General features: G+C 36.9%; 1 protein-coding gene across 2 annotated transcripts in view; it reads left to right on the plus strand.

Moving 5' to 3' along the window:
• STK32B (serine/threonine kinase 32B) overlaps positions 1-12,974 on the plus strand; it is a 163,524-nt gene that overhangs the window by 20,157 nt on the left and 130,393 nt on the right. The gene's annotated exons all lie outside the window — the stretch shown is intronic.

Here is a 12,974-nt window from a genome sequence, read left to right on the forward strand (position 1 = left end):
TTTGTGGTCAGGCAGTAATGGAATACTTGAAATTTTCTTTAGTTCTCCTGTACTGGAGATCTGGCCCTTAAATGTACTCACTAGGTGTGCTGTGTATTTAATGAAATACAGCATTTTTCCATGATGAGGAGCAGCTTTTCCGGTTTAGATGGGGATTTCTGTTTAGAATCCCCATTCTACCCACAGCTACTGCTGTGCAACCCCAGTGCCTGCAGCTGGATCCCACAGCCAGGCTCAGGCTGTGCCTGGGATGTGCCACTCTGCAGCTGGAGCTGGCAGGGACACTCCAGGCATACTTCTGCTGCTAGTTAGAACTGGTAGCATTTGTTTGAAGCCCATGGTGATGGTTTGGTTTTAAAATCACTAAATGGGAGGTAATCCCAATTGAAATGGGAATAATTCTGATCTTTAGTGTCCTTACTCATCCCAAGTATTTAATTTGTAGTTGTAGTTAAGAATAGAAGAGATAATTCTTCAAGATTCAGTTCTGAAGAGAGATTCCTCACATCTTGGGTTCTGAATTCATAAGAAAAAGAGAACAACTCATACTGTCTCCACGTGTTTGCGTAAAATCTTCTTCACGTGGGTTCCCAACCTCCCATTAACATAGCACCAGGACTCATTTTGATCTGCAAGAACAATGCTTTCAGAGCCACTGCCCCGAGGAGCCGAGAGCAAAGAGGATTATTCGCTTCCTCTGGCATGTTTGGAATTACAGAGACGTTTGCATGGATAAGACTGATGGATGTCTCACTGAGGATTTTGTTGTTAACTTAATTTAAAGAATTTTCCTTCACCTGGGGATCACTCTGATAAATTTTATTGCAGGAGAAAACAGTTTGGTACACTGATATTTGACATTTTATTCCCATAGCAACTTCCCTCAGAGAGCCTTCCAGTTCAGTTATTAATGAGGTTATTTTCATAGAAACTCTGAGGGAGGTGAATATTCCCACTTTCCAGCTGAAAAAGATGCTTCATAGTCTATTATGTGAATCCTGATCTCACAGGGAAGTCTATTACAGTAAAGTGAAATTTAGATTTTCTATATTGTAGCAATACATTTTCTCAAGGAGTATCTTTTCTGCTGCTTATCCCTGTCAACCTGTTTCTCCTTGCAATGATTTCAGAGATTGTTTTTGTCAGCTCATCCATAAGAGAACAACATGGTCAGTCAGAATCTCTCTTTTCTCAACAAAGGGTGCTACGTTTTTTCACTTAACAGAAGTCTTACATTTTATGCTGGAGCAGGTTCTGAAACTTTTCTCTTTAGTTTCAATGTCAATGTCTTTTGAAAGAGCTATGAAAAATATGGAGACTCTCAGAGGCTTCCCTTCTATTCCCTGGCTGTGATAAGGGCCAGTACATAAATCCAGCTGTTCCTTGATGACTTCTGATGTTCCCAGTGGTGCTACTAAGTTAACAGCTTTTCTGAACCAATCCTCTGTCCTGTCACAAAACAGGGCTGTTTTCATGGCAACAAAAGGGAATCTTTAATTGACATTTCCACTGATCTTAAAAATAATTCACTGACTTGTGGTTTTATAATAGTAAAATTTTGTAAATTGCTGGTTATAATAGGATACATGGATGAGAAGTTCCAATTACTTTCCACTGAGCCAAATGAGTCAATGAAAAGAAACCTTTCTGCTGGAAAATAGGTTACCTGAATGCTATTTGCTAACAGAACATAGAAGCAGCCAAAAGAGCTCTGTTATGATAAACTAACCCCTGGCTATACTGGAGATTTGACACTGCCTGAGCAAATCCTGCTCATTTCTGTGTGACAGTGAGGTCAGGGCTATGGACTCAACACAGTTTCACTGTTAGCCAATGCATCAAACCTTATTATAACCTAATAATTCCAGTTATTCATGTCACTTAGCTTCAGTATCAGTCTAAATAGAGAGAGAATCATGTTCTTTCATAGAATCATAGAATAGTGAGGCCATTTTCACGTGGTCAGCCTCATGTGACCAGTCACACTGAATCCTGTGCCCAAGAAAAGAACATATCTACCACTCTGTGTGCTACTTTCAACTACTAGCAAATCTTTTCTGTCTTCAGGATTGTGTTAACCAGGCTCTGATGTCATTTCCAGACATCAGTATCAGTTATTGTTGAGGATTGTAACCATATTTCAGTCCATCCAGAGGAACATCTGACCTCTCATGACATTTTTCATAGCACTGAGTTATACACCAATATATAAAATCCTTGATCAGCTGCTACAGGCTTTTCACAACAATCTATTGCTATTTGCTCTTTGTTGGAAAAGAGTCATAGATTTAACACTCCAAATTCCTTTTGCTTTTCTGTTAAATCTAATAGTAAAAGCCTATGTATTTGAAGTCCAATTGTTTTGGGTTTTGGTAGCTCAATTGTTGGATGTTTAATGAGACATCATAAAAAAAAGATAATGAGATGTTGAAAAGGTCTGCTTTAAAATTATGCTGCTGAAGGATTACACTAAACTGACCCACACAATCAAGACCATCTGAGCTGACAGCCTATCATAAACATTCAAATTCTCATTCTCAGTCCATGGTATCACATTGTCAGACTCATCAGATCAGTCACCCTCCACCTCCACGGGCATGGAAGTAGTATTAAAAGAGTGTTATTTGTGGTTGCCCTGCAAAGGGTCAGCTCTGCACAGATCTCTCTTCTTAGTCACAGTCTGAATCTTTCCCACTTTGTGCCTTCACTATGTGCTAGTTCTACCCCTTTCTGAACTTGCCTTTCAATTGATGATATCCTGGGACAGGAGTTATTATAAATTTAATTGACTTTTTGCAGTGTTATCCTCCATTCATGCATGCCACTGTTGTATTTTGTCTCTTTTTCCTTTTAGGTTGTCTCAGCTGCTGCTGTTTTAAATCTTAAGTGTTTGTCAAGGGAGCTTCAGAAGTTGGTAATTGCCTGTACCATTAGTCATCATCAGGATTTCAGAAGATCTTGCATTATCCCAAAAAAAAAGGACAACTAAGACATATAATTGTCTGTGCTAATTTTTTTTTGCAGCTGACATCATCCGTGGTGACGTTAGGTAGATAATCATTCTGTCCTGTTTTGTACTGCACTGCCAATGAGGACATGCTATGAATTTGGTCTTGATCCTTACTAGACTGTCCAGATGACTTTTTGCAATGATTACACATATTTCATGTTCCTTATATCTTCTGCCAAGCTCTGATAGCAATATTAGACCTTCTTTTTTGTTGTTGTTTATTAATAAGAAACAAGTAAAAATTCATTAACTTTAATGATTAACTTTGCCCTCAAATAATAGTAATTGAACTTCATATTAGCTTAAATTTTTCTGACATAGGATATTTACTGTTATTCTTACCTATTTTCAGAAAGTTAATTGGTTGCCTTCCTGGAATTGCCATCAAAGTCAAAAGACATGCTTAGCAGATAGTTTTAAATTTGTCTTTATTGCCTGCGCTCACTTACATGTGAGGGAGAATGCAAATATTGGTGTCAGTGTATTTTAACATGGCAGGGATCAGAGTTTGATCTCTACTTTGTCATAAAGCAATTCCTGTTAAAGTAAAATACACAAATTCTGTACTAATAAGCACTTCCCTGTGGAGGTGACCATCTCATTTCACTGCCCTTGCAACCAGACTTCTAACCAAAGCAGCATCACAGGTGTATCATAGGGTATCACAATCAGCTTTATCTGGTCTAAACGCCCATACAGCCATCGAAAGGGATGTTCTTGTACTCACCTCTCTTCCTGCTCTCTGCAGTGTGCCAGACATGGTGTCTCTCTGATTACCTCATTTTCTTGTCAGTTTTTCAAAGAACAAGTTTTTTCCTGGATGATCATGTGCTGTCTTCATAGCATCGCATGAAAATGTTCATAAAGGGCTAAAATAGAGTCAGTGAGGTGGACTGTGAGAGATATTTGATGTGGTGTAGGGCCCAAAGCATGTATTTCTGATGTTTGTAAATAGAAATATTTTCTTCCTCTCATTATTAGGCTGTATGAAAATAGAAATCTTTCCTGTGAAAAGCCAAAAGCAAATTGAAGAGGAGACTTTCTTGAAATGTTCTCATTTTGGAAAAAAATATCAAAAATACACTCACTCTAAATGGACACAGACAACAATAATAGTGAAGCAGAACTCATCATGAATCAATACTCAGAAATTTTTCATTTCAGCTGAGATCAGTGAAGACCTTTTGATTTTGTAGTTGCTTTTCCTCCTTCTCCAATAAAGAAGATGAAAAATGGAAACAAGGCACAAAGTAAAATGATGAGAAAGACTCCAAAACTAGGTAACTTTCTGTTTGCTTTCATTGGAGCTGAAATCGCATCCTTACTCATGAGAACTGAACTTTCATATTGCTTTGTATCCTTCAGACTGAGATTATTTATTGATAAGAATAGTTTTTTCTCTCACCTCCTCCTGGATTTGCTCACACAAACCATCATAGGCAAGAACTGGCTTTTCAGTTACTCTATTTTTCCCCCCAGCCACCTGAGAGTACTGCTGTATGCCCCTGAAACAGAGTAACCTGTCTGAAGATGGAGGCAGCACACTAAAATCTCCAGTGAGGAATTGTTATGGTAAAAATTTGGACTACTTTTAAAGAGGCATAAAGATAAAAAAAACCCACGTTTTTTTTAATATAATGCTCCCAAGAGACACTGTGGGAGAGAGATGCAGCCACAAGAGCTCTTCTGCTCAGTACAACTAATCTTTGCCAGTAAAACCCTATTTGTGCTCAGTCCTTCAGAAAGAATAGCTAATTTCATCCTATCTGTGCTAAAATTCTTGTGGAGCAAAGCAGCAGCTAAACATCCCCACACCTTCCAAAGAACAAGAAACTTTTGTTTTTCCACAGGATAATGATAACAGCAACCCCTGGAATCACTGGTGCTTCTGGTGAAGCCTTTACTGGGCTACCACGGGGCAGCTTCTCAGTAGACTTTAGGCAAAACCTGATTATTGTGTTCAGATTATTGTCAGATGTCTTTTCTTGATTTTTGCTTTGGTGATAGACCTCCAGTTTCCCAGGCGAGGTCTGGAGATTGTGGGATGGCACCCAGGAGTTTCAGTTTAAACTTCCTTCAGAGAAAAGCTGTAACAATTTGCAGTCTGTTCTACTCACCCAAGGAGCAAACTTTGTTTTACAGGCTTCAGGTAGCTGCCTGATACATTTTTCAGAATAGATGCATTTAATGGCAGTATCATTTTAATTTGGCTTATTGGCTTATTTAATAAGCAGCTCTGGAAAGAAATTTTCATTTGATGCTGTGTTCAAATAGATTCTTGTTTACCAAGGAGTCACAGTTTCCTTGTGAATGCAAAATCTCATCTTATCTTTTTTTTTTTTTTTTTTTTTTTGCAGCTTTTATAGAATAGCATTAGAAATACAATTATGTTCTTTTACAGAATTAAAAAGGAAGAAGAATTTTGAGAAACAGCCCTTAGATCTTTTTTACTTAGCAGCTTGGTTACTTTCAAATGCTAATTTTCTTTAGAATTTCAATCTTACTTCTGGTTGTGGCAACACATGCCTGTTCTGTAAAAGTGTAAATTATTAGCTGATTCACCAAATTCTTCTAGTCTGTTTTTATAGCATTTTGAAAAATGGTAGGCTGTTTTAGTTCTTTCCAGTATTCATTTTAACTAACACATTCAGAAAATTCCCCAGCCATTTAGGGAAAACCCCACTCATTTTAATGATGTGATATGAGGTGGATTTCACTAATTACAGTGTAGGACCCCATGATGCTGGCACTGCTTTGGATGAACAAACCATGCATGGTCTAAATATTCTGTGAATGTCATCAAATGTGTAGCTAAATTGCATGTGAAGTACTGCCTTGTAGGAGGATTGACATAAGGAAATCAGAATGTCTGAAATGCATCACAGCAGATGTTCTTTAGCCCACTCTTTTATCTATGGTATCAGCTATCTATTTATTATATTTATTTATAGCTATTTATTTATATCAGCTATTTATTTATAAGAGAGGTATAAATAAAATTACATGGCTGGTTTTCCAACACCCTGGTACTGAGATTTTCTCCCCATTTTAATAAGGGAAAAGACTGTTTCCCCTATATCTTGTTTGAAATGTTACATAGATGGAAGATAACAAGAACTCTGTCACCCTGTTTTTTTTTTTTTTTCTTTTGAAACTGACTTTTCCTCTGAAAACAATTTTAATGGATAATTGAACTTGTTGCCAAATTAAAATGCTGTTATTTTCCTAGACAAAAATTAAGCCTTATACTGGGAAAACAAAGCTGGTTTTGAAAGTTTGAATGGAATTCAAACTTTTCAGATTTCCTTCTGGCACAGTTCAAAGCTGGATTACATTTCTGTGGTGTGACACTTCTTCACAGGTATTGGAATCTGATCCTTGTATCCCCTTGTGTAGATCCAGACCTTGTACCTGTTTACAAGTCCCACAGCCCAGCACGGGAGGGCCACCAGCTGAGGGGGAACAAAGCACAGGCCATGCAGGTGCTGTGAGGACACCTCTGAAAGGGAAACGCAGTCCAGCCAAAGATCCCAGCAAAATACAGAAATGAACTGTTGAGAAAAAGCCACTTTGGATCAGTCAAGAGCTCTGAAATGAAAGTCTTTTGACAGCACAGAAATGTTTCACTTTGACTGAAGAAAGCGAAGTATGCAAACATGATCAGACTAAAATGCATTGTAAAGTTCAAAACAAAATTAGCTGAATTTTAAATAAAATTTGTTTTGCATACAAAGATCGTATATTGTATTTCCAATTGCAAATAAAGTCTGAATAATTATAAAAACATATTAATAGAATTAGTTTATATTGAGACTAAAACACTCATTAATCATGAAGAATTGAGACATTGTAGTGCAATTTAAATACAAAGGCCCTAAATATGATCAGAAACATCATGATTCATCATTAGTGAGTTAAAACCACTCTGAAACTTCTTTTTGGTTATGTATCTCTATCTAACTAGTAAGTTTCCCAGTCAAATAATGTATAGCAATGTTCCATTTTACTCAGAAACCTGTGGAGCTGGGTAGAATTGTGCTCTTCATTCACTTCAAAGGCATGCCTGGCTCTATCATTCTGTCAGCAGAAATTAATTTCTTCCTTAATTTAAGCAGAGTCTTTCTTCACTAATGCACTTACCATGAACAGAGAATGATGGAATGTGACTCCTTATGACTACTCAAACCATTTAATGACCCTTAATTTAATTTTTAGGCACTGTTCATGTTTGTCCTATCTGTGTCCATTCAAGCAGGAGATTTTATTATTAGTATTGAATATATATGACTGTGTATACTTGGTTACTCATCCTATGTGTTTTGTGTGGAAGGACAGCAACAATTTTAACAAGATCTGATATCTACTAAGATCTACTGAGGTTCTGTCAGCACAGCCTGTGACTCTCCCTGGAAAAGGCTGGAGCATCTGAAAAGTAGACAGACACAGAAAGAAAACTGCAGAGCTAGTTTGAAATCCAAATAGCAGTGCTATCCAATGAGTCTCAGGTCAAACCATACAGGCCAAATCTAGAAGGAAATTTGGCTTAGTTATTATTCTGTTTTCCTGATTCACAGAAACAGGAAGCATTAAACCACCCCAAAACAGACCTGCAAGACAGGAGCCAGACTTAAATAAAAATCTATTTTCTTGGCTAATGGCCACATCATATATCCTTGTTTCTGTTTTCTCTTCAGATCAGTGAGAATGAATTTCAATGTGTTGAAAAGCTCATTGTGTTAAAAATATGGCTTTGCTGTACACCTCCTAATGCCTTAGTGCTCATGTCCTGGTTTTGGCTACTCCCAGACAGTCCAAATAAATCAGTGGGACTCATCCAGGGAAGGAGAGTCTGAATTTAACTTATCAAGTTCTTCCAGAAAAGCCTCTACTTTATTTTTCATTCTACAAAGCACATGAATGCCTGTGCTTTGGCCACATTCAATTAGATATTTTCTCTAGGAGAAACAAAGTTCTTTCAGGTAATGGTTATTGAGTGTATTTGGACTAATCACACACACATACAATTAATATTCCTCAGCTGCAGTGAGAAAACAGATGTCAGCTCTACCTAGAATCCACCCAATATTCATATTGCCTCTTTAGTAATTTACACTTGAAAAAATGTTGTGCAACATAAGAATATTTTGAACAGTAAAACTGCAAGTGAAAGGGTAAAAATGTTATATTCCTTTGTAAGATCATAAATCAAACACATAATACTTGATGGTGTGTTGCTGGTGTAACTTCTTTCGGTTTTTTTGGTTCAAGTAAACATAGTATTTGTGAATAATGCAGCAGAGGTGAATGCATATACTTCATTGTTTTGACATATATCATTGTGTATATAGTGCTGATTAAAAAAAGAATAGGCATTTCCACTAAAACTATGCAGTGTTCTTGCAGTGTGGTTGTAAAAACACAAGTCTGTGGACGTGAATATTTTCTCCAAAGTATACTTTATCCTCAGGGAGCAGTGGAGAATGAAATAAGTATTTTATCTTTCACTAGAAAGTTTGACACCAAATATCTGCTCCATCAGGGCTTGTGCAGTTTGGAAGACATGCATGACAAGGTGTGGTGTGAAGTGGAAGCTGTGTTCTGTTCTCAGCTCTGCCTCAACCTGATGTGTGGGGGTTGAATCAATCTACTGATTTCTGTACCTCTGCTTCCACAGTGGTGTAGACTCCTCACACTTTAAAAATGTCTTTCACTCTTCATGGTGTTTTTATAAAGCACTATTACCTAAATTGGCTTTTACTACTCTCCCAATTACTTGTGTGTCTGAGCTCTAAGGTTCTTCCTATACCTAATTTTACAGCTGCCTGGAGATGTAATGCTTCATTTCTCTACAGATAATGGCAGAAGATATTGGAGCACTCACCTAAGGTCACATGAGAAGACTGTGGCAGTAGAGATGCTCCTGTGTATAACTCAGTCACCAACAACAGCATCATCCTTCTAGATACTACTGGAGTTTTTGAGTACACTAATATATTTGACCAACTATCTAAAATGGTTAGGAACACATTTTTTTTGCTCATCCTGGCAAGCAGGATGAAAACTTTAATTCAGTTGTGAATCCCGTTGCCATCATCTGGCTCTTACTTGTTCAAGATCAAGCTTGAAATGCTTGATCTTGAAATGCTCTACATGGGGCTAATTTGAAAATATCTAATATTCTAATCCAAGTAAGCGTACTTGCACTAAAAGCTCTTAATAAAGAGTTGAATCTGTGCAATGAAAGGTTTATTTGAGTATGACTAAACGGAAAGAAACAAACTAAAGTATTTATATTTATATGTATATATACAGCACATTGCTGAAATTAACAGGCATCCATTGCTCTAATACTGTTACATGAAACAGGTGTCATAAATGCTGATCTATTATGTCTCTTAGCTAGCAAAATACCTGGTTTATTCCATATTCCTTCTTAGTTTTGAATTAATGGTGATGTTTTAAGGGATGAAGGTAGGAGACAAGGGAGGGGAAATTATAATACTTGATTTTTCCAAACTGATGGAAATCAAAGAAACTGGAAATAAACTTTCTCATAGTGTTTTTAATAAGTTTCATTCTGTGGGTTTACTTGCATGAAAAATTACCTGAAGACAATACAAAGAAATTTTATTTTCTGAAAATAGTTCATATTCTTATACTCAAATTCCAAGACAATGTGTAAGACCTCCAAAGTATGGTGTGGTAATAAAATGAAAGAAGTGCTCAAAGAGTTAGAAAATATTTTTTCTTTGTAAAAAAAGTATTCTCTTGAGAACTGAAGCATTTTCTCTTGAGTAAAGAAAGCTATTTTCAAAAGAGTAATAGTTATATTACTGACACTGAAGAAAATATCCTTCTGCCAGCCATACCATTTTCTCAGTGGGGTTTTGCACTAGAAAAACATCATTAGCTACAACACCAGGCACCACAAGAACAAGACATGCCATGTTTTGGAGGACAAGAATCTAATAGTCCTGATGTTCTCCCTTGCACAGAGGAAATGGCAGTGTTTGAACTTGATGATATTTTCAACATTGGAAAATGACAGAGGTCATGATGAGCTGTAATTCTTAGAGTAAATGGTAATATTTTGGCATTGAATTTTCACCAGAAAAGACCAAAAAAAGCACATACAGAATGTGAAAAAAAAAAATTTGAGATGAACAAAATTAGCTCAAAATTTTGAGAGTGTGAGATTAAAAACATCTGAGGAAAACACCTGGGGTGTATGGCTAATGTAGTTCCAAGGTGGCAGTGAACTTAGCTCAACCCTCCACTGTTATCAGGGAGGTGCTGCTTTGTTCTAGATGGGACTGTTGCTTGAAGCACCTTAGTTTTACTCAGTGAATTTGGTATTAGTCTCAGCTGCAAGGTAGCCCACTTTTTATTCTGTCCTGATATCCCAAAGGAGGAACTTCCTCAGTTTGTGAATCTGCAATGTTGGGAGTATGTTTGAATGATCAAAAGAGGCTGAATTGTCTCACTTTAGTGAATTATCCCTTTCCAGAGAACCACAGTGGCTGCAAGCCTTGCTCGTTTTAGATACAGACTTTGGCATGTTTGCATATTTCCTCAGTCATTTAAAATTGGCTTTATTTTCTCTTGCAAAAAATGCATTACAATCATTGTACCTTAATTTAAATAAGGCATATGGGACTGTTAGCTATAGAAAAAAAAAAGTTTTTTTTCTTAATAAAGATATGAAAATGCAACATCTCACTTCCTATTCAAGTTAAACATAGAAATTAAGAAAATTTGATCAATTGTTGTGGCTATGATTTTTAACCATTTATTTAGTTTACTAGTGATCCATCTTCAACTCCATGGTCTAGTGCCTCATTTAATAATTTTATTCTTACAGAAGTCCAAGTACAGAGAAATAGAAGTTATATGGACAATAAAAATGCCCTTAACATAGCTACAAATAAATGCTTAATCTTAGTTTTACAAAAACAAAATCATTCTTCAAACAGATGTATTTCAAAACATGTCAGATTTCAGAATATAATATAGTTGAGTATTACTGAAATGTGACTCGACTCAAATTGAGATAATTACAGACTGTTTCAACAATTTCTCACTTGTTTTGGCAACTGGACTCAGCTGAATGACTGCAAGGTAAAGAACATATTCAAAATAAACTTTTCTTAAGGAACGTGCATGTTAAATCGTTAGCAAAATAAGCAGAAACATGAGAAAGTTTGCAAACAGAGAAGTGACACAAAAACCAACAGCATGTTGTGATTCAGCATGCTGAATTTTTGGATTATTTTTTACTATCAAAGAAATTAATGAGATTGACATGTTGTTTAGGATATTTTTTATAATGTGTTGAATTCCTACCTAAATTAAGGGTCATCTTAGACAGCCCAGTCATGCACTTGGGAGGGATGACTGGTAGGAACAAGATTTAGGTGGATGTAAGTTTATGTGGAAGGGAGTTTTTTGCTAAGCTGACTATCTTGTTCATCAGACCAGTACTGGCCAGCAAGAACTACAAGAGTTCCTCACTGGTAAGATCTCTCAGCAGAGAGCCCAGCTGCCAGTTGCTGACAGACAATCCTGCTCCTCAGACATCTGGGCATCTTACAGGATTCAGCTCAAAATTTTTTCCCAATTTTCAGTTTCCAAGCAGGTTATAAATCCTTTCCAAGGTTATGCATTTTTCTTTCAGTATCCAAATTCTAAAGCTGCTATATTCACCATCTTTGTTTCCTGTAGAACAGAGTCTGCTGCTCTCAGCTCTGTCAGCTCTGGGCTTGATTTGTCTCCAGCAATTACCAGGAAGGTGGTTGCTATGCTGCACTAATGAAAGGAGCAACCATGTTTCCTTGAAGGCAGTATAAGCAAGCATAAATAAACAAACTCTTTGTGGTGTTAATAGTGTAAATGAGATATTATTGCAACAGAGAAAGTAAGGTATTAACCCTTTTTAGAGACATGATAGCTATCAACCTTTCAACTTGCTATGCAAAGCTTAGCTTGAGATGGATAAATTTTTGGGCAAGTATTTAAAGTATTGTGAGTTTTATAGAATTTACTCCTTCATCTTGATGTGAGTCACATTTTTGTTGTATTTGTTCTTGTTACCACATTTTTGGGTGGACATAGCCCAGGTTGCCCAGAGAGGCTGCGGCTGCCCCATCCCTGGAGCGCTCAAGGCCAGGTTGGATGGGGCTTTGAGAAACTGGTCAAGGGAAAAGTGCCCCTGCCCATGGCAGGGGGGGTGGAACAAGATAATCTTTAAGGTCCCTTCCAACCAAACCATTGTATGGTTCTATGATTTTTCTAGTGATGGTCTGTCTCCACAACTTTGCTTGCTACTCTTACATCAATGACAGGTAGATAGATGAAAGTCCATGACGAAAGCCAGGAACATAAGAAAGTTTAATTTAAAAAAATCCTGCTATGTTACACTGAATTTTTTCATCTCTGGTTCACTGCATTTAACTCTAAGTGTGATTTTTTCTGAGAAGTGACTGTAAAAACTGTATCACACATTGTCCTGTTTGTATTTCAGTGACTTTGCATCAGTTTTGTTCAGGATGTTGGAATTTTTTTAAAACCACCAGGTATACCAATGAAGATTTGGTCATGCTGTGTTTAAACTCATGTAACACCAATAAAAATGGTGTTTCTGAGAAATGAAATCTCGTTCATCCTCCCAGCAAAGCACTTCAGTGTCTAGAGCAGGCTGTGCTGTCAGATTTTCCTGAAGTGCAAGTAAATCCATTCTACTGCCAACCTAAAATACAATCTCTCAAAACAAACTTATGCTAAAACTATGAAATAGTCTTGCAATATTAGCATTATGTATTGCATTAAGGTGGAAAAGTTTGGAAAGGCTGATCATACTACCTCATCATGGGACAAGCTTCCATCACTGTAACAAAATATGGGAATTATCCTGAAGAGTGACTACTAACCAAATGTTATATACATATCTGTAGGTAGAGGGTGTTAC

Source organism: Vidua macroura, chromosome 4 (genome assembly GCF_024509145.1).
Source record: "Vidua macroura isolate BioBank_ID:100142 chromosome 4, ASM2450914v1, whole genome shotgun sequence".
NCBI lineage: Eukaryota > Metazoa > Chordata > Aves > Passeriformes > Viduidae > Vidua > Vidua macroura.